Raw genomic sequence first — 24,061 nt, forward strand, 5'->3', positions numbered from 1 at the left:
TATTGTGTCTTCTATTTCTCTATTCAGCTACATTTTTTTTGTATGAATATGTGCTATATAAATAAATGTTGATTGATGATTGATTGATTCTTTATTCATGGCTGTGTACTTAGACAAAATTGTGAGTGAGCCTACTGCCTTGGCTGATATGAATGGTCTCATGATGCTTTACTGTTGGCCTGACACAGGACTGATGGCAGCGCCGCTCCCCTTTTCTTTTTTCCGGATGCCCCAAACAATCAGAAAGGGGATTCTTTCGAGAAAATGACTTTCCCTCAGCAGTCCAATCCCAGAATATCAGACTGTCCCTGATGTTTCTCTTGACTTCTTTGCTGCGCTACTTGACGCCCACCAGGCCATCGTCCAAAAGTCTTCGCCTCACTCACACCTGCCTGCTGTCATTCCTGAGCAAGCTCTGCGCTGGTGGTGCTCCCCGATCCCGAGCCATGAATCAACTTTGGAGACGGTCCTGGCGCTTGCTGGACTTTCTTAGGTGCCCTGAAGCCTTCTTCACCTCTCTATTCTAACTCAGTCAGCTTGACAGAGTGACCCCCAGCCTTGTCCTTGTTGTCTCACCTGCTAACGAGAGGATCACTGAAGTGACGTCACCAGGTCCTTTTGTGACAGAGCAGACATGCAGTGGTTTTTTGGGATGAAGTTCATTTTCATTGTAAAGAGGGACTTTGCAATTAACTGCAGTTCACCTGCTCACTCTTCAGAACGTTCTGGAGTCGATGCAAATTTGCAATCATAAAGACTGAGGTGGCAAACTTTGTGAAAATTCATATTTGTGCCATTCTCAAAACTTTTGGCTATGACTGTACTCTTTATGAAGGATGCCCATGGATCTTTTATGACCATACAGAATCAGGGCCTTGGTTTTATGTTTCTTCCAAAGAACGGCGCCATTTTTACAGCCCAGTGTCCCCGTCACTGCACTGGGGCATTGGAATCCACACACAGACCCCAGGGTAAGCGCCCCCTGCTGAACTCACTAACACCTGTTCCAGCAGCAACCCATCTGTCTGCCATTCAAGGACTGGCTGGGCCTGAACAGGCTTAGCTTCAGGTGGATGACCTCTTCTGAAGTGCAGGTGGCATTATGGCAGACTATTCTTTGTTGAGACCCCCTTGGCACTTTCATTTCCCAGTCCACCAAAACAATATTCTCCACGACGAGCATACACAAGCTCACTCGAAATACTTGAGACATCTAAATGAGTGACCATACATACTGTACATCCATCCACTATCCAACCCGCTATATCCGAACTACAGGGCCACGGGGGTCTGCTGGAGCCAATCCCTACCAACACAGGGCGCAAGGTAGGAAACAAACCCTGGGCAGGGCACCAGCCCACCACAGTAAATGAGTGACCCTGAAATGAAATGTGCATTTGCTGAATGAATTAAGACAGAGCCAGCAAGACTACATTAGCAAAAAATAAAAACAGTTGGAGGCTGTGGTCGACGGCCAGGACGGGACGCCCAAAGGAATGGAAGGATGGGGGAAGGCAGCTAATTTGGAACACTGTCTCCCCCAAGACGCTAGATGGTAACTTCCCTGCAGCATATAGGATTCCCATAGGGCACCACGGGATCTGGAGTTCAGCTTCACAGCCCTGCTGGGAACCATGGGTGCCGCCAGGAGACTCTGCAGGGGGACCTGGGAGATTCTAATGTCTGCATAGCCCAGGAGTACTCCAAAGTCATGGGGATGCAAGTTCTCCATCTGACCCGGAAGTTCTGGCAAGTCACGTGGATGGAAGAACGAAGCATTTCCGGGTCAAGTACTATATAAAGGAAGTGAGCCAGAGTTGGGAGGGAGGTGGAGGAGAGAGAATTATTATTACTGAGAATTGTGCTTCTTTAATTGTCTGTTTATTGTGCCTGTGGCGCTTGAAGGCACTGTTTGGAGAAGAAAAGAATTGAAAATACTTCTCATTGCTTTTACCCTGTGTCCTGAGCGTTTGTCTGTTGGGGTTAATGGGGCAATAACGACCCCTACCATCCACAAGGGGCAAACCAAACCTCAGGGACAGTTAAAAGAGTGCCTCACGTCCTGCTATGGAACGCACTGGTAAAATCTTGTTTTTCCAGTTGAGGCAGCTGTCAAAAATCAAGCCTGTTATGTCTAAAGGCAACCCTTTTATAACCTCTCGTCTAGATTACTGTAATGCACTTCTCTTTGGAATTCGCCAGTCCTCCATCGACTTTTAACTGGCACAAGAAAGCAAGAGCACGTTACCTCGATCCTGGCTTCCCTTCACTGGCTTCCAGTTTGTTTTTGAATCCATTTTAAGATCCTTGTATTTGTTTTTAAATCCTTTAATGGTTGTGCCCCATTTTATTTGTCGGAACTGCTGCACCCTTATGTACCGTCTCGCTCTCTCAGGTCAGATGCTTTTACGTGTTCCTAAGACACGATGCAAACTCCGAGGTGATTGGGCTTTTTCAGTGGCAGCTCCAAAACTCTGGAATGATTTGCCAATGCACTTTAGGCAGACTCCTTCACTTGCTGTCTTGAAATCTTATTTAAAAATGCATTTTTACTCTCTGGCTTTTAACCCAGTATGATATGTTGACTGCCTGTGTACTTTTTATTATGAATCTCTTCAGCTCTTATGTGTTTCCGTGTTTCTGTTTCATTTACCTTTGGTTATTGTTTGTCTGATATGTTGGATTTCTATTGTACAGCACTTTGGTCAGCTATGATGTTGTTTTTAAAGTGCTTTATAAATAAATAGATATGGAACACCATGAAATACTGTGTGCCCTGCGGTGGACTGGCACGCTGCCCGGGGCTTGTTCCTGCCTTAAACCCTGTGCTGGCTGGGATTGGCTCCAGGAGACCCTCGTCACACTGTAGTTGAGATATACCGGGATGGATGGATGGATGGAAGTATAGGGATAAATTGAGTCATGACATCAGTGTTTCCCAAGCTTTTATTTTTGTGGTGGCACACTTTCTGTAACCAAAAACATCCCAAGGCACAGTGTCATTCCACTAACCACAAACACGTTATCTCTCATACACGCGCTCACCTGTCCAAAGGGCTGGGGCAACCGGAGAAGCCGGTAAAAAAAAAAACATCTCCAAGATCAGCTCTCACAGACACGGCACTCAGTGAGCACTTGGGTGGCACCTCCAAACTGCTTCGTCCCTTTACCTGCCTCTATTTGCCTTGTGGGTGAGTCATATGCCCACAATCCACCAGCCCTGTGAGACTCACGGGCAGGCGGGCACACAATGCCAGGCAGATGGTCTCTAGCAGCCAGGAGACGTGTCTGAGGTGCTGTGTCTACAACATAATGAAAGCACAGCTTCTCTGGGTAGTCCTGTCCTCCTCAGAAAGGTCTCATCCACCTGCAGAACTTCTTGTCCCACTCAAGTACAGACCCAGGGGTGCTACACTATTATTACCACAGTGCACTTGGGAAGCTGTCATGACACAACACTTGTGCCACACTGATTGAAAAACACTGCATTAAATTGTGAAATACAATGGAAAATGTAATGAATGCTATTTTATAGCTTTCAAATTGTTTTCAACGTTGTATTTCTCGTGTCATGCATGAGAGTCTGGGCATCACCTTTCGGGCTCTGCTGAGGTAAGCAATGCCATTCCTGGACAAGTGGGGGTGCTGTCACTATCTGTGTCTTCTCTTTTCACCTGCAGATCCAACAATACACCCACAATGCCCAGATCTGGCTCTGCCTCCACCACTCAAAGCAGGACACTTCCAAAAACTGTCAACTAGAGGGGGATATCGCCGTCAAACCCTGGCTAGTAATACAAGGAAATACAGGATCTTTTCTATCTATTATATAATAAAATCTTGGGATGAGACAAGACTTTTCAAAGAGACACTTTCACGTCCTGCGAGACAAAGAGTAGATGACAAAGTACAGTAGAATGTTTTAAAGAATTCAAAAACGTTGCCGTGATACACATGCAGAGCAGGTTAGGGAAAATAGAAGTACGAAAATTTGAAAATCTCCAAAACAATGATAGCAAAGATCGCATTAGCGCAAACAAACGGAAATTATTACTCTGTGAAATAACGGAACAGCGAAAAGAGATCAAATCTATTGTTCGGATTTAAAATTTAAGTCGGAGACTTGTAGATCATCTAATTCGTGTTGCCATCAGGGAAAAGTTGTGTTTCTTCCCATTGAAGAGGCGTATCCGCGAGAATTAAAAGATTTGTTGTTTGGTGAAAGTGAAATCCACATACGCCGTCACATTTAGGTCACAGAGTTGCACAGAAACACAGGAGATTTTAGAGACAGAAGTCTCACAGAGTCTCTTTCATGGAGTGAATCGAGCTCCATGTGTAGTCGGAGGGCACAGTTCCATCTCTCAGTTAAAAGAATAGAAAATCTTCCTCTTCATAGGGGAGCACCTTGGAAGCGGAGTTGGCGAGCGAAGCCCCCTACTATAAAATAGAAGATTTATTCTTAACATAGTGCGCTGAAAAAAAAGCAAGATCCATACAGCAAGAAAGGCAAAAGGAATTGCCTGAAGCAAAGGCAACCCAAGTCGAATAAAAGCCCCAATACAGAAATTCAAGGCAAGGCCAAAACAGGGTGCAAAAATGGTGACAAAATTACAGAAAATTGAAAGGAGCACAAGTACAGCAAAACCACAAGAAACTCACCGACTTCCTAGTACATTTGAAATGAACCACCTGGAACTGTGGGAGAACTAATGTTTCATAGAGTGGAGGGCGGTTCCTTGTGGTGATTGGCATGTTGCCCCGCCTCCTAGAGGGACCACCCACAAAACACATGGAACGTAACACAGGCACATTACACAAAAAAATAATAAACACAAACAACATTTAGAGAAGCGTTCAGGGTGAGCAAAACCGACGAGGTGTATTTCCGCATTGCAAGACTCAATGAAATACTGCAAACAGAAGAGGTGAAGAATTTAAACATTTGTATTGGTTTTCATATTTGTTGTGTGCGAATGATGATTAATTCTGTTAAATTTATTCATATTTCTCCAAAATATAATACAGGCAGTCCGCGGGTTACGTACTAGATAGGGACTGTAGGTTTGTACTTAAGTTGAATTTGTACGTAAGTCAGAACAGGTCCATTATTTTAATAAATGCTTTTGTTGACCAACTGTAACCAAGTGATCTGCCAATGAATGATGGAGTTTCACGTCTCTCTGACCTTTTTATTATTTCTACTTTATTTTCAACGGTGATGTTTTTCTCTTCTTTACTGTATCACCAGATTTGTGTTTCAGAGACATTCTTGAAGGGTGAAGACAAAAGGTTAAGACGAGCTCTTCTGCACAGCACTGTCCACGCTATCACAACAGGAAGGCACCCGTCGTCAATACGTCTGATGTACTGATGAGAGACAACTTTCTGCTATGTATGTAACAGTACAAGCAGGCTTGCTATTGAGAATGAATGGAGGCGGCGAGAGGCGGTTCACCACCCGACCACCGCAAAGTCACCTCCGCTTACATATAGTATGCTGCCTGCAGAGTCTGCCGACTGAGAACGAACAGAGTGCAGCCAAAGGCGGGTAGTGAATCGCCCACCACCGCCCGCATTTAACAGGCAGCCACCCAAGGCACACTACAATGCTGCCCCCCGCCGCCCCGTTCACCCTCAATGGCCTCCGTTCAGCCACAACCGGGTCACCGCTTGCAGCATCACCAGTCGCCCATCGAGAACAAATGGGGCACCTGTTCGAGGGACACTGCAAGGCTGTGTGGTGGGCAGGCAGTGAAACAACCCCCTTTGGCCCATCCAGCCTCCATCCAGTCAGGAGCAGTAGCTGCAGCGGCATGGTGGGGCTGGGGGCAGTGAACCACCCCATCAAGCCTCCATCCTGCATACGAACTGTACCTGCGGCTCCGGTGACTATGGACCCCATGTCACACTGTGCCCACTGAGAATGAATGGGGTGTGGCCCATTCATCAACCAGAGTCACCCGAGGGACACTACACTGAGCGAGCAGCGAAATCAACCCCTCCAGCCTCTGCTTGCAGCGTCCCCACGCCGATGATGACGGAGCAGCAGTTACTGAGGAGCTTGCGTCGCGTCCCCAGACAGATGAAGGAGCAGCTGCGGCCCCATTCGTAAGTCGTATGTCGGATGTCCGTAACTTGGGGACTGACTACCTGTACTATTTATTTATTTTTCCAATCATCACAAGAATGTATTTCATCATGGGAGGATTGTATTTTGGACCCTGTATTGCTTATATTGTATATGAGCTAGGGGTTTGCGTCCCGGGGTCCTCCCTGCGTGGAGCTTGCATGTTCTCCCTGTGTCTGCTTGGGTTTCCTCTGGGTGCTCCTCTCACAACCTAGAGACATACAGGTTAGGTAAATTGGTGATTTTACTTTGGCCCTAGGGTATCGTTGGGGTGTGTGTGTGTGTGTGTGATGAACTGGCGCTCTATCCAGGGTTTGTCCCCTGCCTTGTTGTGCCCTATGTTATCTAGGATAGACTCCAGCAGACCCCCACAACCCCATTCAGGACTGCGTGGGTTAGAAAATGACTGACTGGCTAATATTGACTAAGTGTCGCCTAGTAAGGGCAGAAATGTGCCTTACCTCAGGCAGCATTAGGTAACCCACCAGTCCTGTGTGGTATAGCGGGTCCACAGCTCCCGTCAAAAGGCCAGTTTTAAATAAATAATCGCCATGCTGAGGGGGCGTGGTGGTTGAGTGACTGAAGCAGTTCCAGGGGGATTCGTGGTGTGGGCGTTTCTCACCTAAATGCACAGGTGAGAAACCGTCCACATCCGTAATTATTCCCAGGAGCTTCTGACTGCTACAGCTGCCACGTCCTCTTCACAAATAGAAGCGCGAGGCGGCTAAAGGGAGGAAAGAAGACAGTAAAAGAAAGACGGAGGGTGGCTGAAGGAACTCATTGCTGTCAAGTCTCCGCCGGCTGAGGGAGCAATGGGTGAGCTGGGGAGAAAGAGAGACGAAGGCGGGCCGGAGATATAGATGGATAGATGCATCGAGGTAGAGAAGAGTATAATAATGGAGGTTAAAGGACGAGAAAGGCAGTCTAAGCAGGAGGATCTGGCCACCTAGAAAGAGGAGACAGAACGAGCTGGCGCCCCGCGAAGGAGAGTTTGCTGGTGGCGCTCTATGGGCTAATCTACCCCACTGAATGTTCGAGTGAGTAGGGTGAGCAAGGCAGGTGTCCTCCTGAGGGATCCGAGGAGTGACTACGGGAGCACAAAGGATGAAGGGAGGAGAGCCAACCTTGACGGTCTGGCAGAGATGACCGTAGGGAAGCCAAGTCTTGGTCTGGAGAGTCCGCATCGTCACATCCTCAATGTTTTTATTTTACAGTTTGAATTGCGAGTACCTTCGATGGGTTACCAGCCTATCTGTGGGCACATCCACGCACACACCCACCACACACATACACACACACACTCACATTAATCAAGCAAACACAAGTACCCAGATGAAACCCCACACAGACACAAATCATGAAGTTATACAGTACCTTTCAAAACTCAAAGCATCAGAAGATGCCTAATCAATAAATCAGTTCCAATTTTAATAACATCCAGTCCTGTGAAAAAGTAAGTACACCCCCTGATAATGCTTCTTCCCTTTTTAATATGCACCAATTAGCAACAACATTAAGAGTACCACTGACAGGTGACGTGAATACCATGGATTACCTCGTGTCACACACGTGGGCAACGGGAGGCAGTCACTGGGTTTGACTAAATGTGTTCTTACGCTGGGTCGAGGGTCGGTAGTGCGAACTAACACCTCTTCTCCTTCCTCTACATATGCTCAGAAGGAAAATTTGCATAAACCCCACAGACTCCACTTCCAGATAACAGCTCAATAGACATCCCATCCAGTCTTGTTAATGACCTCACTTCAAAACGCGCCTCTTCCTCCCGGCCATCTTTAAAACCGCCATTCCCTGCGTATCAGCCAGTCTCATTGTGGACTCGGTCTCTGAAGACTACTCTGGCTCTATATTATAGCCTAACTAGCTGTGTAAGCCCTTGCTGTAAAAAGCTCAGGCTATTAGAAACCATTATCTATCACTCTCCCTTCACCGCCAAGACCTGTAGCCTGGCAAGCGGAAGACATTAGACCCGACAATCCGTACTTCTTCCAAATAAACTTCCCCAATCGCCGATCAAAGATAAGCCAAAAAACAAACAATATGTAAAATAATAAAGTTGGTATCTCTCTATTATAAAAAAAATCTTAAGACGAGACGTGATCTTCTGAATAGAGACAGAGAGACACTTCAGAGAGACAGAGACACTTTCACTTCCCGCGACATGGTCAAGTCACGTCATACTGACATCCATTGGAAGCATGTTCCCATGAGACGGTGACCTAGGCAAGGAAAGTAATAATCAGCCAGGAACAGGTGGAATTGAAAACCTTGCAGGTCCAAACGGAGTCAGAAATAAAAGACAAAGAGGAAAAGACACAGTAGAACTTCATTAAGACGTATGAAAACATTGGCGCCAAACACATGCAGAGCAGGTTACAGATTATGACAGCAGTGGAATTCGAAAGGCTCACAAAAAACGTTGGCGCAATACACACGCAGAGCAAGTTGCAAAATATGACAGTACTAAAATTCAAAAGTGTTAACAACAAGACGGTACAGATCGCATTCGCGCAAACAAACGGAAAGTATTACTAGGTGAAATAAAGGAACAGCAAAAAGAGATCGAATATATATACAGAGGTGATATGTCGGAAGTATGTAGATATTGTTCGGCTTTAAAGTTTAAGTCGGAGACTTGTATATCAACTAATTTATGTTGCCATCAGGGTAAAGTAGTGTTGCCTCCCAATGAAGAGGCGTATCCGCGAGAATTAAAAGATTTGTTGTTTGGTGAAAGTGGAATCCACAAACACTACGGGCAAAATATACGCGTCTCCTATAATCATTTCGCGTTAGCATCATTCAATGCTTCTCAGACTCTTTTATCATTTTGAGGCGCCAGGCTCGTCTGCTGTCCACATTTATGCTGCCAACCAATGATAGATGCCCCCATTACCTGGTGTGAAACCATTATTTGTATTCTTCCAGATACTTCCTGCTTTTGAAGGTGACTCTCAGCATTCCTCCTACTCTTTTCCTCAGTACCCTCTTGTGTGTCAGCAGGCCTTGCCTGATACAAATACTTCCTATCTTTGAAGACGACCCTCAAAAGTCCTCCTAACTCATTCCTTGGTCACCTCATTGTGTGTCTGCACTTCTCTTGCTCGGCGTTTCCTCTCTTGATTGCATTCTCAGATTCTTGTCATTTTGAGGATGCCGTGCTTGCTAACATCAAGTCGAGTTTTGAAAGTCCCTAAAGTCTTACTGTCCACCACACTACTTGGTCGCTTATTCCAAGTGTCTATCGTCCTTTGTGTAAAGAAAAGCTTCCTAATGTTTGTGTGACACTTACCCTTAGCAAGTTTCCAACTGTGTCTTCTTGATGAACTCATTTTAAAGTCACCGTCTCAATCCACTGTACTAATTCCCTTCATAATTTTAAACACTTCACTCAGGTCTCCTCTTAATCTTCTTTGTCTTAAACTGTAAAGGCTCAGCTCTTTTAATCTTTCCTCATAACTCATCCCCTGTAGCCCTCTAATCAGCCTGGTCGCTCTTCTCTGGTCTTCTCTTGTGCTGCTATGTCTTTATGGAGACCAACACTACACCCAGGACTCCAGATGCGGCCTCACCAGTGTGTTATAAAGACTGAGCAGAACCTCCTGTGACTTGTACTTCACACATCAAGGCGCTATATAACCTGACATTCTGTTTGCCTTCTTAATGGCTTCTGAACACCGTCTGGCAGTTGATCATGTAGAGTCCACTACAACTCCTAAATCCTTGTCATAACATGGACTCTCAATTTTCAGGCTTCCCATTCAATGTTCCCTCTAAGGAGCGACATTTTATTTAAGCCAAAAATTTATGAGCACCAATTTTCACGATAAGTACGAGCAACGCCGTCGGAATGAGCGATCGTGCGGGAAGTATGAGCAACGCTCTGAATTCGTGTGAGCGATCGCTCACGCGCTCAGCTTAGAGGGAACATTGCTCCCATTGTGTATTCAAACCTCACATTTTTACTTCCTATGATTTGCTGACATTAAATTTTATCTTCCACAAATCTGCTCAAGCCTGTCTGCTGTCCAATTCCCCCTGTGATGCTTCAACGGATTCAAGATTATCTGCCAATTCAATGATTTTGTAATCCCCTGTAGCCCTCTAATCAGCCCAGTCGCTCTTTTCTGGACCTTCTCTAGTGCTGTTTTGTCCTTTTTGTAGCCTGGAGACCAAAACTGCACCCAGGACTCCAGATGAGGCCTCACCAGTGTGTTATAAAGACTGAGCAGAACCTCCTGTGACTTGTACTGCACACATCAAGGCGCTATATAACCTGACATTCTGTTAGCCTTCTTAATGACTTCTGAACACTGACTGGCAGTCGATAGCTTAGAGTCCACTATGACTCCTAAATCCTCCAACTTGATTCATGTAACACTTTGACCATCATGCTAAATTCACAGAGGGGTCCCCCCCCCCCATGTCAAAAACCAGTGATGCCACAAGGGCTGGAAGACACCACTGCAGGTCGAGCTGTAGCCACATAACTGACTAGTTGTAATTACAAGCAGGTGGACCTAATGAAGTGGCCACCGAGGGTACACGAAGGACAAACAAGTGACAGCTCCGGGCTGAGCTCCACAGAGGGGCTCTCAGAGGCAGGCGGCGTAATTCCATCCCACCCTCCCCGCTGCTTTATTAGCGTATTCAACTTGTTTGTGTAATCGTGCAAAGCTGCTTTGAATTAAAGCTCTCGGCTCAAAGGGTTTCACTGTTCACAAAAGCTCTTTCACGTTGCGAGGAGTAATTGGGAATTATGATTCAGCCAGTGTGGGGGTGTTGCGGTTACAGGGAGCAGTTGACACATCGCTAAGCAGCACGCGATAAGATACGAACAACGGCCCCATTTTTAAATCCTTTTTTTTTTTTGTGTTGCCTCGGCTGTTGTCAGGAGAACAGAGATTATGTCCGCAAGAAGCGTGGAAGGCAGCAACAGACTCGACGTCGAGCACTCCTATCATAGAAAAACTCGTCCATTCTCGTCGTGGGTGATCAAAACAACAGGACAGCCAAGGTGACATGTGGCAGCCTGGAGTGCTTCATTAAATGGAACATCGTTCATAATCAAGGGCCTAAAGGACGGGAAGAGCAGGGCGATCCCAGCAATCTGTTCATCACTTGCCTCCTGTTATGGACTGGGATGCCTGCTTAGAGGGGGATTTACCATCAAACCCCGGATAGATATAAGGGCAAACGCAGCGTGGCAGATGGCCGGGACTGGGGGAGGAAGTGTGGCCAGAGCATTACCTCTCCCGGAGCGTTAGGTGGCAGCCCCCAAGGGGGTTGCAGCGGTGCCTCAGACTCCTGCAGGGCTTCATGGGAATTGAAGTTGAATACAGCCCTGCTGGGATCCGGGGGGGGATGCTGGACGCCAGAGGATGCTACTGCCCGTATGGGCGGTGTGAAGCCAACCCGGACACAGACGGACAGGAGACAGTGTTAGCACCCGGCACATGTTTATTTACAATTGGGGAGCTCCCAAAAACACAGCACACAAATCACCACACAACACAACACCGTCCCTTCCTTCTCTACCACCAGTCCATTCGCCTCCACTCTTCCTCCCGACTCTGGCTCCCTTTTATGGGGCACCCGGAAGTGCTCCAGGTGCCCAACCGAGCTTCTTCCAGCCAAAGTGTGGCCAACTAGGGCCCTGGAAAGCGCCATGAAAAAAAAACAGGGTTGAGCGCCCATGCTCATGACCCATGGCTCCACTGGAAACCAAATGGGGGCTGCCCTCTGTCGGCCTGGGGGAGAAACTGTCCTGAAAAATACTCTCTCCTCCGGGTCCTTCCATGGTCAGGGCGTCCCAGCCGGGCAAAGCACTCTGGCTGTCATCCATAGCGGTTCTTCAGCCACACCCGTAAGTGTGTAGAAAAGAAGATTCTTAAAGTTGATGATTTGCGTACATTCAAAGAGAATCATAAGCATATATGAAAATAAAGTATTATATCCTAATGCACGCTAGTATAGTAAGGGTTAAAGCATAAAAACCCCTCGCCTGCCTCTTTTATTAATTTTCTTTTTGCAACTATAAACCAACAATATCTGGCTGGACAGCGTGTACTTTTAGAGGGCTACACGGGCCATTGTTTTAAGAAATGCAAGTCACGAAGGCATTGGCCATGACAGAAAAACCAGATAGGCCGTTAGTTTCCACTTCCACTCTGCCATCCTGTCTGCCTACCTGGACAGGTGATGCCAAGTCAAGGAAATTGTAGTTTATAAGAAAAAGCATTATTGTTTTAGGGGTGCCGCCAGTCGATTCCGACTGTGATAGATGGCCGGGACATCCTAGAACTAAAAGAGTGGAGAAGGGCAGCATTTCCAGGACACTGCCTCCTCCAGGATGTCAGGTGGCAGCTCCCCTGGATGGTAGATGTACCCCGTATTCCCTCAGGGCATCATGGGTCATGGAGTCCATTTTCTCAGCCCTGTTGGGTGTCGTGGGTGCTAACAGGGGAGCTCATAAAGGACCTGGGGACTCCTACATTTCTTATAACCCAGAAGTACTTCGGCGTCACGAGATTGAAAGCCCACAGTACTTCCAGGCTGCTTGAAAACGGATGATGTGGCATTTGACCCAGAAGAAGAGAAGGAACACTTCCGGGTCAAGGACTATTTAAAGGACTGATGCAGACCCCGCAAGTGAGCCGGAGTTGGGAGGTTGGGTGACGAAGCTGCTGGGAGTGGAGGATTGTTGAATAGTGATTATTGATTTATTGTTAATTGTGGTGTGTGGTGCTTTGTGCACTATATTTAAGAAAATATTAAATATTATACTTGGTGCTTTTTACAAGTGTGTCTTGGACGTCTGTCTGGTGGGTTTCACGGGGCAACAGCGCCTCCAGCATCCACACCGACTTACTGGTGGGAATCGATTGATAAATAAGTTTCGGACACCTCCACAGGATATGAAGTGATGATGGCAGTTTCGGTCAAGTGATGGACATTAGGTAATGGTGGGGAGAGCCAAAAGGAGGAGAGCATTTTGCATAAGTGATAAAAAATTGTAATAAATGTAAAGCTCGCTGAATTTGCTAATTGCTCATCTCTCTTGATTTGAGTCCCTGTATGCATTGCTTACATCAGGGATCGGCTCTGAGCCCCTTTCTTATTTGCAATGGTAATGGACAGGTTGACAGACGAGATTAGACAGGAGTCCCCGTGGACTGTGATGTTAGCGGATGACATTGTGATCTGTAGCGATAGTAGGGAGCAGGTTGAGGAGACCCTGGAGATGTGGAGATCTGCTCTAGAGAGGAGAGGAATGAAGGTCAGTAGGACCACCAAGACAGAATACATGTGTGTGAATGAGAGGTCAGAAAAATGGTGAGGATGAGGGGAGTAGAGTTGGCGAAGGTTAAATACTTGGGATCAACAGTACAGAGTAATGGGGATTGTGGAAGAGAAGTGAAGAAGAGAGTGTAAGCAGGGTGGAGAAGAGTGTCAGGAGTGATTTGTGACAGACAGGTATCAACAGCAATAGTGGTAGTGAGACCAGCTATGTTATATGGGTTGGTGACGGTGGCACAGGAGACAGAGCTGGAGGTGGCAGAGCTAACGATGGTAAGATTTGCATTGGGTGTGACGAGGATGGACAGGATTAGAAATGAGGACATTAAAGGGTCAGCTCAAGTTGGGAGACAAAGTCAGAGAGGCGAGACTGCGTTGGTTTGGACATGTGCAGAGGAGAGATGCTGGGTATATTGGGAGAAGGGTGCTAAGGATAGAGCTGCCAGGGAAGAGGAGAAGAGGAAGGCCTAAGAGAAGGTTTATGGATGTGGTGAGAGAGGACATGCAGGTGGTGGATGTGACAGAGCAAGATGATGAGGACAGGAAGATATGGAAGGAGATGATCTGCTGTGGCAACCCCAAATGGGAGCAGCTGAAAGAAAAAGAAGAAGATGCATCATGCAATAAAACTTGATCCTGCTGCCATTTCCTGAGACTATGAGTAGCTTGTTTTTGCCACAACAAGTGCTGCCGGAGGTAGGCCATCAAGCACTTGAAGCACTTCTGGGTGCCTTATAAAAGGATCCAGCAGACACTACTCCGGGAGCCAGTGTCGGGAGGAGGGAGACAAAGCTTGACCGGAGGAGTGGAGGAAGGAAAAAGAGAAAGAGAAAAAGAAGAAATTGTGTTGTGGTTGCTTGGACTGTGCTGGGGTTGTGGGAAACAAGGAAAAAAAAAGAAAAAAAATACAGCATGTGCTTGCACTTGTGCCTCCTGCATCGGTCTGTCTGTGTCAGGGTTGGTTTCACAACAGCATCCTCATAAACTAAAAGATTTTACTAGTTTCAAAATGCTCTGTAAACCTTCCCGGAGAATCAAGACGTTCCAAATTCGGACCCAAGTGCTGTCGTGCAGTGGGCGATGCCACAGCACCACACAATACAATACAATTTATTTTTTTGTAGCCCAAAATCACACAAGAAGTGCCGCAATGGGCTTGAACGGACCCTGCCTCTTGATAGCCCCCCAGCCTCGACTCACTAAGAGGACAAGAAAAAAACTCCCAAAAAACCCTTGTAGGGAAAAAATGGAAGAAACCTCAGGAAAGGCAATTCAAAGAGAGACCCCTTTCCAGGTAGGTTGGGCGTGCAGTGGGTGTCAAAATGAAGGGCCAATACAATACAATACAATACAATACAATACAATACAATACAATACACAGAACAAATCCTCAATACAGTATAAAAATAAAAATTTTACAAGTATGGAGCAGAATTTAGCAGTGGATGATATCACATAATAGGATTTGGATTTGTTTAGAGTTCTGATCCACAACAGGACTGACCCCATTGGACCTCTGACGGTTCTGACTGTCGTCTCATAGCTGCGTGAAGCTTTATTTACGGTGGCTGGAGTGCCAATCCTGCCACCAACCCCCATGATTTCTCTGCAAGTTGGAGGACCGCTTGCAGGGCCGGGTGCAATTTAACGTCATACCTGGGACAGAATCCTGGGATACTGCTGGTTTGACTCTGTTGCTCACAGAGTCCCAAATGAGGCACATGACCTGCATTGTGAGGGGAGTGTCAGTTTCAGCACCACGGCCATTTGGCGTGACTCCCCGAGGGTGATCTGGCACAATTGTTGAAGGCCCGAGTGGCTGGACCAGGCCAAGGTGGCACACACATAGCACCTGCCTGTGGCAGATAGAGGGTTATTTCTGGAGTGGGGGCCTGGACTGTGTCTCTGCATGGGGATCCTGAGCCGTTTTCGTCATGTGGTGGGTACGGCAACACGTTGTACCAGTGCCTGCTTCCCAACCTGACTGGCCTGACTCTGCAACAAAAGAAAGCTCTGTGGAGCACAAAAGGAAGTGCTCTGTAACAATAATGGACAATCCAATGTGTTATGGACTAGGGGTTCACGTAAACAACCAACTGGGCTGCTCTGACAACATGGTGGCACTGGGCCAAACCAGGCTGGACCTCCTGAGGAGAGACTCAGGTCTTTTGATGTTTGCATCAAGCTGCTGAAAATGTTCTACCAGCCTAGAGGAGCCAGTGTGGAGTTGTACTCTGCGGTCTCCATGTCAAGCAAACTGAGCTCAAAAGATGGGAAATACCTGAACAAAAGATGGGCAACGCCAAACATATCAGGAAAGCCTGCACCATCACTGGACAGACTGGACTGGTGGAGGAGTGCCAAAATCAGATGTCATCGTGAAAAAATCCCCTCCATTCCTTCCAGGAGGCGCTCCATCTTGGAGCACTTTTAGCCACAAGCTCATTCCCACCACAGTGGGGTCTTTTCTGCCCTCTGCTATCAGACAAATTCAATGCTTCCACCCGTTAAATTTATTTTTATGTATTTATTTACTTATCGACTGAGTGATTGATTGGCTGTATCATCAGTCCTGCGAGTCTGTATTCTTGTTTTTAGTGTTGTATGCTTCTGAATGTTCCCCTTGAGATAAATAAAACTTATCTCATGTAATCGAAGTCTTGTGGGGCCACACGTGATTCTCAAACTAGAATCCACATCTGGAGACAACCCCACTAGAAAGTGTGTAGTGAACAGCGGCAAACCCCGCCATGGCAAAGGCTCCGCCCTCTTCCTGAAACACCCACCCTCTTTCATTTCTCCAGTTCATGAAGTTCAAACCGCCGCTGGGGTTTTAGGGAGAGAGCAAAAGAAATTAAAACAACTTGCCGCCAAAAGAAAATAAAAAGTTAAAGTTGCTGTCATCCATTCAGAAGCTCAGCAGCACAGAAGATTGCCATAAGCGCGGTGACAGAAGAGGCACACATACACATTGTGGCGGATGGGAGGCCTCTATACTGCTTATCCAGGGCATTACCTCCCCCCGGAATGCTACAGGGCAGCCTCCCTGGCTTGCAGCAGTGCCATGGGTTTGGACCTTGGAAGCCCAACCCTGCTAGGGACCCGTAGCCACCACCAGAGGGCACCTGGAGAATTGTAAATCTGCAGTTGCAGCACTTTCGTCACACCCAGGTCATCAAGCACCTAGAGCACTTCCGGGTGCCCTATAAAGGAAACCAGCTGTCACTACAGTACTCTGGGAGGTGGAAAGAGGAGAAGACAAAAAATAGAGAGAAAGAAAAGAAGAAGAGAAGTGCACTGTGTGTACTGCGTTTGTGCTGGGAACTGTGCTGTGAAGGTGGGAAACGAGGGTAAGTGTTTCCCACGTGTAAAAAATTAAAAAAAAGGTATGTGCTAAACTTGTGACCTGGTCTGTCTGTGTCCGAATTTGGGCAGCAGGAGTGCCCTCTAGTGTCCACAATGTAGACCACCACAGCTACTGACTGCTTCTGTCTACCGCGATGTCTTCCTGACATTTTGGTTACTACGTTACAATACAGCATAACAACATCCAACAGAGTTTAGAAAAGCCTTGCGCTCTATAGATATACACCGTGTTAAAAGCCGGCAGCCATTTTGTCTTGGCATGTTTGAAATTCCAATTGGACAGTAATATTAAATTTCCTTAGTTAGTCGTTTAGATGAGCAGTCAGATGGTGGAGGTTGTGCAGCCTCATCTGTGCATCGGCTGGTGTTGTTAGGCCGATTTGTTGATTCGGGTGTTTTGAACCCTGAAATTTGTATCTCCTGTGGCTCTTTGTTATCTGCCCTCTTAATAGCAGGCCATTTGCGTATTTTGCAGTTCATATTTTCATAAATGGAAAGGCCGTTGGTCCAGATGAGATACCTATGGAAGCATGGAGGTGTTTAGGAGAGATGGCAGTGGAGTTTTTAACCAGATTGTTTAATGGAATCTTGGAAAGTGAGAGGATACCTGAGGAGTGGAGAAGAAGTGTGCTGGTGGCGATATTTAAGAATAAGGGGGATGTGTAGAGCTGTATTAACTACAGGGGGATAAAACTGATGAGCCACAGCATGAAGTTATGGGAAAGAGTAGTGGAAGGTCAGTTAAGAAGGGAGGTGATGATTAGTGAGCAGCAGGATGGTTTCATGCCAAGAAAGAGCACCACAGATGTGATGTTTGCTCTGAGGATGTTGATGGAGAAGTTTAGAGAAGGCCAGAAGGAGTTGCTTTGTGTCTTTGTGGACCTGGAGAAAGCATATGACAGGGTGACCGAGAGGAGCTGTGGTATTGTATGAGGAAGTCGGGAGTGGCAGAGAAGTATGTAAGAGTACTATATATGAGGATATATACTAGGGAAGTGTGACCGTGGTGAGGTCTGCAGTAGGAGTGACGGGGTGGGATTACATCAGGGATCGGCTCTGAGCCCTTTTCTTATTTGCAATGGTGATGGACAGGTTGACAGATGAGATTAGACAGGAGTCCCCGTGGACTATGACGTTTGCTGATGACATTGTGATCTGTAGTGAGAGCAGGGAGCAGAAATTTGGAGAACCTGAAGAGGAAGAGATCTGCTCAGGAGAGGAGAGGAATGAAGGTCAGTAGGACCACCAAGACAGAATACATGTGTGTGAATGAGAGGGAGGTCAGTGGAATGGTGAGGATGAAGGGAGTAGAGTTGGCGAAGGTGGATGTGTTTAAATACTTGGGATGAACAGTACAGAGTAATGGGGATTGTGGAAGAGAGGTGAAGAAGAGAGTGCAGGCAGGGTGGAAAGGGTGGAGAAGAGTGTCAGGAGTGATTTGTAACAGACGGACATCAACAAGAGTAAAAGGGAAGGTCTACAGGATAGTAGTGAGACCAGCTATATTATTTGGGTTGGTGATGGTGGCACAGGAGACAGAGCTGGAGGTGGCAGAGTTAAACATGGTAAGATTTGCATTGGGTGTGACGACGAGGATGGACGGGATTAGAAATGAGGACATTAGAGGGTCAGCTCAGGTTAGACAGTTGGGAGACAAAGTCAGGGAGGTGAGATTGTGTTGGTTTAGACATGTGCAGAGGAGAGACGAGGGGTATATTGGGAGAAGGATGCTAAGGATTGAGCTGCCAGGGAAGAGGAGAACAGGAAGGCCTAAGCGAAGGTTTATGGATGTGGTGAGAGAGGACATGCAGGTGATGGGGGTGACAGAGCAAAATGTAGAGGACAGAAAGATATGGAAGAGGATGATCCACTGTGGCAACCCCTAACGGGAGCAGCCGAAAGAAGAATAAGAAGATTTTCGTAAACATGGCTGCCAATTCTTTTCAAGCTTACAACGACTCCTACACTGTTGTAGTAATGCTGAACAACAGGGAGCACACATGGCACCCACGGCAACACATCATTCACGTTTACCACTCGACACATCGATGCCGTCGAATGCCAGTGTATAATCTGATGGTACACAAAGGTTTTTTCCTTGCATCAGGTTATGTTTATTTTTAAAACTAGCCGTCCAACCGTGTAGAAGTGAAACAGGACAGCGAGGAGGGTCCTGCCCAGCTCCCAACTCCTGATGTCACGCCTCGCCCTCCACCGGCCTGCAGCCTCTGTCTCGGATTAGCGCGAATATATCGCTCCTGCAAGCAAACTGTGATTCTTAGCGCGATGAGAGAAGTCGCAAAATCAACTGAAATGTTCAAGCAAATTACAGAACAAAAACGATCTAAATCTGTTAAGTAGTTCGCTTGTGAAAAGCAGACAGATAGACATACAGACAGAAAGACAGATGTTGGATTTTATATATATAGAGATGTGCAAAGAGCATTTCTATGTCTAATAGGGTATTTTTTAGGAGACTTTCATAGATGGTTCGTCTTAAACAGAAGGTTGCTCTCCGCTGCACCAGGTTAACGACAGCACCTCTGATCTCCACAGATAAAAATCCCCGCCCCTAATTTGAGCTCCGCCTTCATGAGACGTTGGACTGGTTTAGAAATGTGGCATTCAGTGGGCTGTCCAACTGAGCCCACCCAGTCTGAAGCACAATTCACTCATGGTTGTCTCCAGACGTGTAGATTACACATCTGGCTGGGCGAGACTAAGGAGGCCTAAGAACTCAAATGTTTCAAAGCACGTAGTCCCAAAAACACCCACTATGGGGGAAACCATCAAACCTTGTCTAGTGTGGCCACCAGGGGGTACACTAGCTCCCCAAACCCGACACAAATTTGGCACAACAACCACACAAGGCTTTATTTCAGTGGGAAACGCTTCCCAAATCATTTACCACCAGTGCAGCACCAAGCACAGTACTATGAGTACAATGAGCACACTTTGCTTCTTTCTGTTCATCTCTCCCTTCTCTCTCTGTCTCCTTCAGCCTCCACTCCTCCCCCAGCAAGCTTTGTCCTCCATCTCCTGACTCTGGCTCCCGGAATGAAGGCAGTGGGCTTATTTAATGCTGTACCTGGGGGTACTTCAGGTGGTCCGTTAGCATGACCCAGAAGTGCTTTCATGTGAGGCGGAAGCCAAACAGAGTAGGACTCTCAAGATCCCACAGCAGCCCTTGGCAGCACCCCATGGCACCCATACAGGGCTAAGCCTACAAACTCCAACTCCTATGATGCCCTGTGGGAATTCGTGGTGGTGCTGCTGCAACCCTAAGAGCCTGCCATCTAATGTTTTTGGGGGAAGACAATGCCCTGAGCATATCATATCCCCCTGTCCTTGCAAATGGGGGTGTCCTGGCTGGGACAGACTCCTGGCCGTCCCTTACACTAGGAACAAGAGCAAACAAGAATTTTTATATATAAAAACTAGCTGTCCCCCGCGGCTCCGCCAGTGCAGTAGTGAAACAAGACAAACTTTCAAAATCAATAAACAAAAAGGTATCGCTAGCTGTATCCAGCAGAGAGCATTAGCTCCCTTGGAATGAGTTCTTTTGCAATTGAGGCTCGTTACATAACCCGGAACTATATAGATATAAAATAAAAAGGGCGATACCCCTCCCTTAGTGATATGGCAGTAAGAAATCACATAGAAGAAATAACTTAGCTTTGTTTAGTGACAGCTTACGCTGCACAACAGACGAAGGAAGCCAATTCAATAGAAGTTAATTAGCAGCAAAAACTGGTCACCAATTAAGAAAACAGTTATAAGGAAAACCTGCAGCCACTGGTGCCCTCCAGGACCGGTTGGGGACCCCTGATATAGATAGATAGATATAAAAGGCACTATATAATAGATAGATAGATAGATAGATAGATAGATAGATAGATAGATAGATAGATAGATAGATAGATAGAAAGATTGATAAATAGATGTGAAAGGCACTATATAATAGATAGATAGATAAGGCCCTATATAATAGATAGATAGATAGATAGATAGATAGATAGATAGATAGATAGATAGATATGATAGGCACCATATAATGGACAGACAGACCGCATCATTAGGTAGAACATTATTTTCTGTCACAAAAGGGGCGAGGACGGCTATGCTGGAATGTCAGCTCAGAGCCACTATATTTGACGTACCCAGTAATTTTTTTGGTCTGCCGGTGAGATCAGCAACTGAAGCTGGCAGGCAGTGTGGTGTAGTGGTTAAGGCTTTGGACATCAAACACTGATGTTGTGGGTTCAAATCTTGCTAATGACACCAGTGTGTGACCATGAGCAAGCCATTTGACCCACCTGTGCTCCAACTGGAAAACCAAAAAGAAATGCAACCAAATAAATGTTGTAAGTCACCTTGGATAAAGACGTCAGCCAAATAAGTAAATGTAAATAGAATTCTGACATACCAAACAACTAGAAGCTGCATAATCAGGCCTGCGTTTCTACTCAGTTTCTATGTATTAACTGCACACTAGACTACCTGAACTTTTGAAATCCTATTTTTTCTCTTTATATTTTGTACTGCCATTGTGTGCTGCAACATATTTTGTCGTTTTACATCTTTATATATTCATTTTTTGTATACTATGTTGTCCTTGTGTGTTGCACCAACACTATCAAGACAAATTCCTTGTACACATTAGTGTACCTGACCAATAAAGTGAATTCTGATTCTGATGTCACCTTGAGGTGCAAGTAGAGGGAACAATTAAGACAGTAGAGGGACCTGGTGTGCTGAAAGGGAAACAGGGTACATTTGGTTAATAATAATAATAAAAGATTAATAATTACATTTATATAGTGCTCTTCTCCTAATCAAGGCGCTTTACATAGCTAGTGTGGATGCACTTCAATCACCACCAATGTGTAGCATCCACCTGGACAATGCGACGGCAGCCATTTATGTGCCAGTGCACTGACCACACATTAGCTAATTAGATGGTGAAGGGGTGAGAGGGACAGTTAGCTAGTAAGGGACAGGGGATGATTAGAAGGCCAGAATGACCAGGTTGTGGTGAGAAGTTTAGCCAGGACATCGGGAAGCACCCTACTGTTTATGAAAGATGCATGGGGATCTTTTATGACATCAGAGAGTCGGGACCTCAGTTTTATGTCTCATCTGAAGGACTACGCCACTTTGTACAGCCTAGTGTCCCCGTCACTGCAATAGATCACAGGCTAAGCGCCTCCTGCTGGCCTCAGCAGCATCTCCAGCTTTTCCTAGATGTTCTCCCATCCCAGTGCTGTCTGGTCCCAAACATGCTCAGCTTCAGGTGGATAACCTGTTCATTACTTTATCCTGTCTTTTTGGCTTTGTTTATTAACTCTTTCTCTTGTTGTTGTAACACACCCCTAATCACTTGATCTCCTTGGTGTACTTGGAATTTATGGTGAAGCCCAAGGCCACCCCCTCCAGTCAACAAACAACGCCTTCTTCCATCAGGACATTTCTGAATCTACTTTTCTACTGCAGAACCCTAGTAATGCAAAGCCTACCCCAGAACCAATGGATACAAAGCAGGGACCACTACTGGGTAGTACATCAGCAGGCAGACGCGCTCAAACCACAACAATTTCAGGACATTGAAGAACCTGTCAGAAAGTCTTTGGACTGTACAAAGACACCAGAAACCACAGTCAGAAGGCAACCCTGCCAGCCATCGATCCACAGACTAAGCACTATGACATGATTCCTCTAATCACTGGACAACAGATGCCACTCTGCTGACAAACTTTAATTGGTGAAATTGACCAAATGCTCACTACGATGCCATGCAGTACTCTACACCGGACTGAAAAAATCGACCTTTTCTTTTTTAATGAAAGATCTGTTTCTCTCTTCACAAAATACCTGTTCTGCACGGATAGAATTCCACATGATGGCAACGCAGATGGGGCATTTACTGGACATTGCCAAGGCAGAAAGGGGGCAACTTTCCAAGCAATGTCTCACCGAGGACGGACGCCAAATTCATAGACAGACAAATATTAATAATGAATTGCTGGGCTGTCTTCTGTTGCCAAAACGCAGGAGGGTGGTGTCATTCGGACTCATTGGTAATGGAAGGTCACTTTCCAGATTGTACCTGCACCGGATGACGTGTTTCTCCTTCAGATCATCACATCCCAGAGTAAAAGCGATGTGCCACATACTGAGCTGGAGTAAGCAGCTATAGTTCCATAAGGAGCATCAATTCCCGCATCACCAGTCCAACCCCCAACCCCCCGTACGATCATCGATCAGCCCCTATTCAGCAGTAAAAAGCCCCCGAAAGGTCGAGACTGGACTCTTTCGTCATGCAGCGGCCGGGCCCGTTGGTTTACAGCACAAGAAGCACGTACCTTTTGTTATTATTTTTTTTTTAGAAAAGATACGCCAGACTCCAAGCGAAGCGGCCCCTCCTGTGCGGCGACATACTACACGGCGCTCCTCCGTGGATGCTCCTCACCTTCGAGCACAGCACCGCAATCTGCGTTCGGATCCTGCTGAGGCTCTAGGCCTGCCCCCTGTCCCCGCCTCCGTCACGTTTACCACGCCCCTTCTCTCCACGAGTTCACCGCCCCGCTTACGTCACCGACACGCCCATCTCTCTCGCTCGCTTTCTCTCTTTTTAATCTCTTCGTCCGTGTCATTTTGAAAGCGCAGTGCTGATCCACGAAGGGGGCTTCACCCATGCGTCACATAAAAATCGCAAGTATTTCCCGGACCCCCGTGCTAACGTCACAGCAAGCGGGCAAGGAGAAACGGAGAAGACGCGGAACCCAACCCGCAAAGAGAGCGCCTCCGTCAGGTAGCCTGAAACGAGAACTGTTTCCAGAGGAGACGACTCAAACGCTTTTTAAAGAGAGCGCATGCGTGAGCTGCTGACCTGAAGGACAACAAGATGAGGAGGGAAGGCGAATGTGGATACCGGGGAGGGGTTTGGGGTTGGAGATGATTAATGCAGACTGTGTTGATGTCCACTTACTGATGATGCTGTGCCAGCCAATGCGACTGTGGAACGCCGCTTGGGTCACTTATGTCCATACGTGACAAATATTTGAGCTTCTTCCGTTAGGATACTGTGAAGAGAAAGAAGTCCTGGGATCGAGACTTGAGTTCCGAAAGCTTACGCCGCACAATACTCCACTTTGGAATACGAGACACATTATAATCCGAATCAAATTGTACATAACCCACCCTTGAAGAACTGAGGTTTCCACATGGGGAGGTATCTAGGCGGAGTGT

The 24,061-nt window shown here is 46.6% G+C and overlaps 1 protein-coding gene across 2 annotated transcripts in view; it reads right to left on the reverse strand.

The window, feature by feature from the left end:
• Positions 1 to 23,346, reverse strand: part of si:ch211-278j3.3 (E3 ubiquitin-protein ligase RNF19A) — a 139,481-nt gene extending 116,135 nt beyond the window's left edge. Inside the window, exon 1 of one of the 2 annotated variants that reach the window (XM_039749483.1) lies at positions 23,176 to 23,346. The gene's annotated coding sequence lies outside the window, so the exon portion shown is untranslated. The remainder of the gene's footprint in view (positions 1 to 23,175) is intronic. The other variant, XM_039749482.1, reaches the window with a different exon arrangement.
• Positions 23,347 to 24,061: the final 715 nt, after the last annotated feature.

Source organism: Polypterus senegalus, chromosome 3 (assembly GCF_016835505.1).
Source record: "Polypterus senegalus isolate Bchr_013 chromosome 3, ASM1683550v1, whole genome shotgun sequence".
In the NCBI taxonomy this organism is placed as follows: domain Eukaryota; kingdom Metazoa; phylum Chordata; class Cladistia; order Polypteriformes; family Polypteridae; genus Polypterus; species Polypterus senegalus.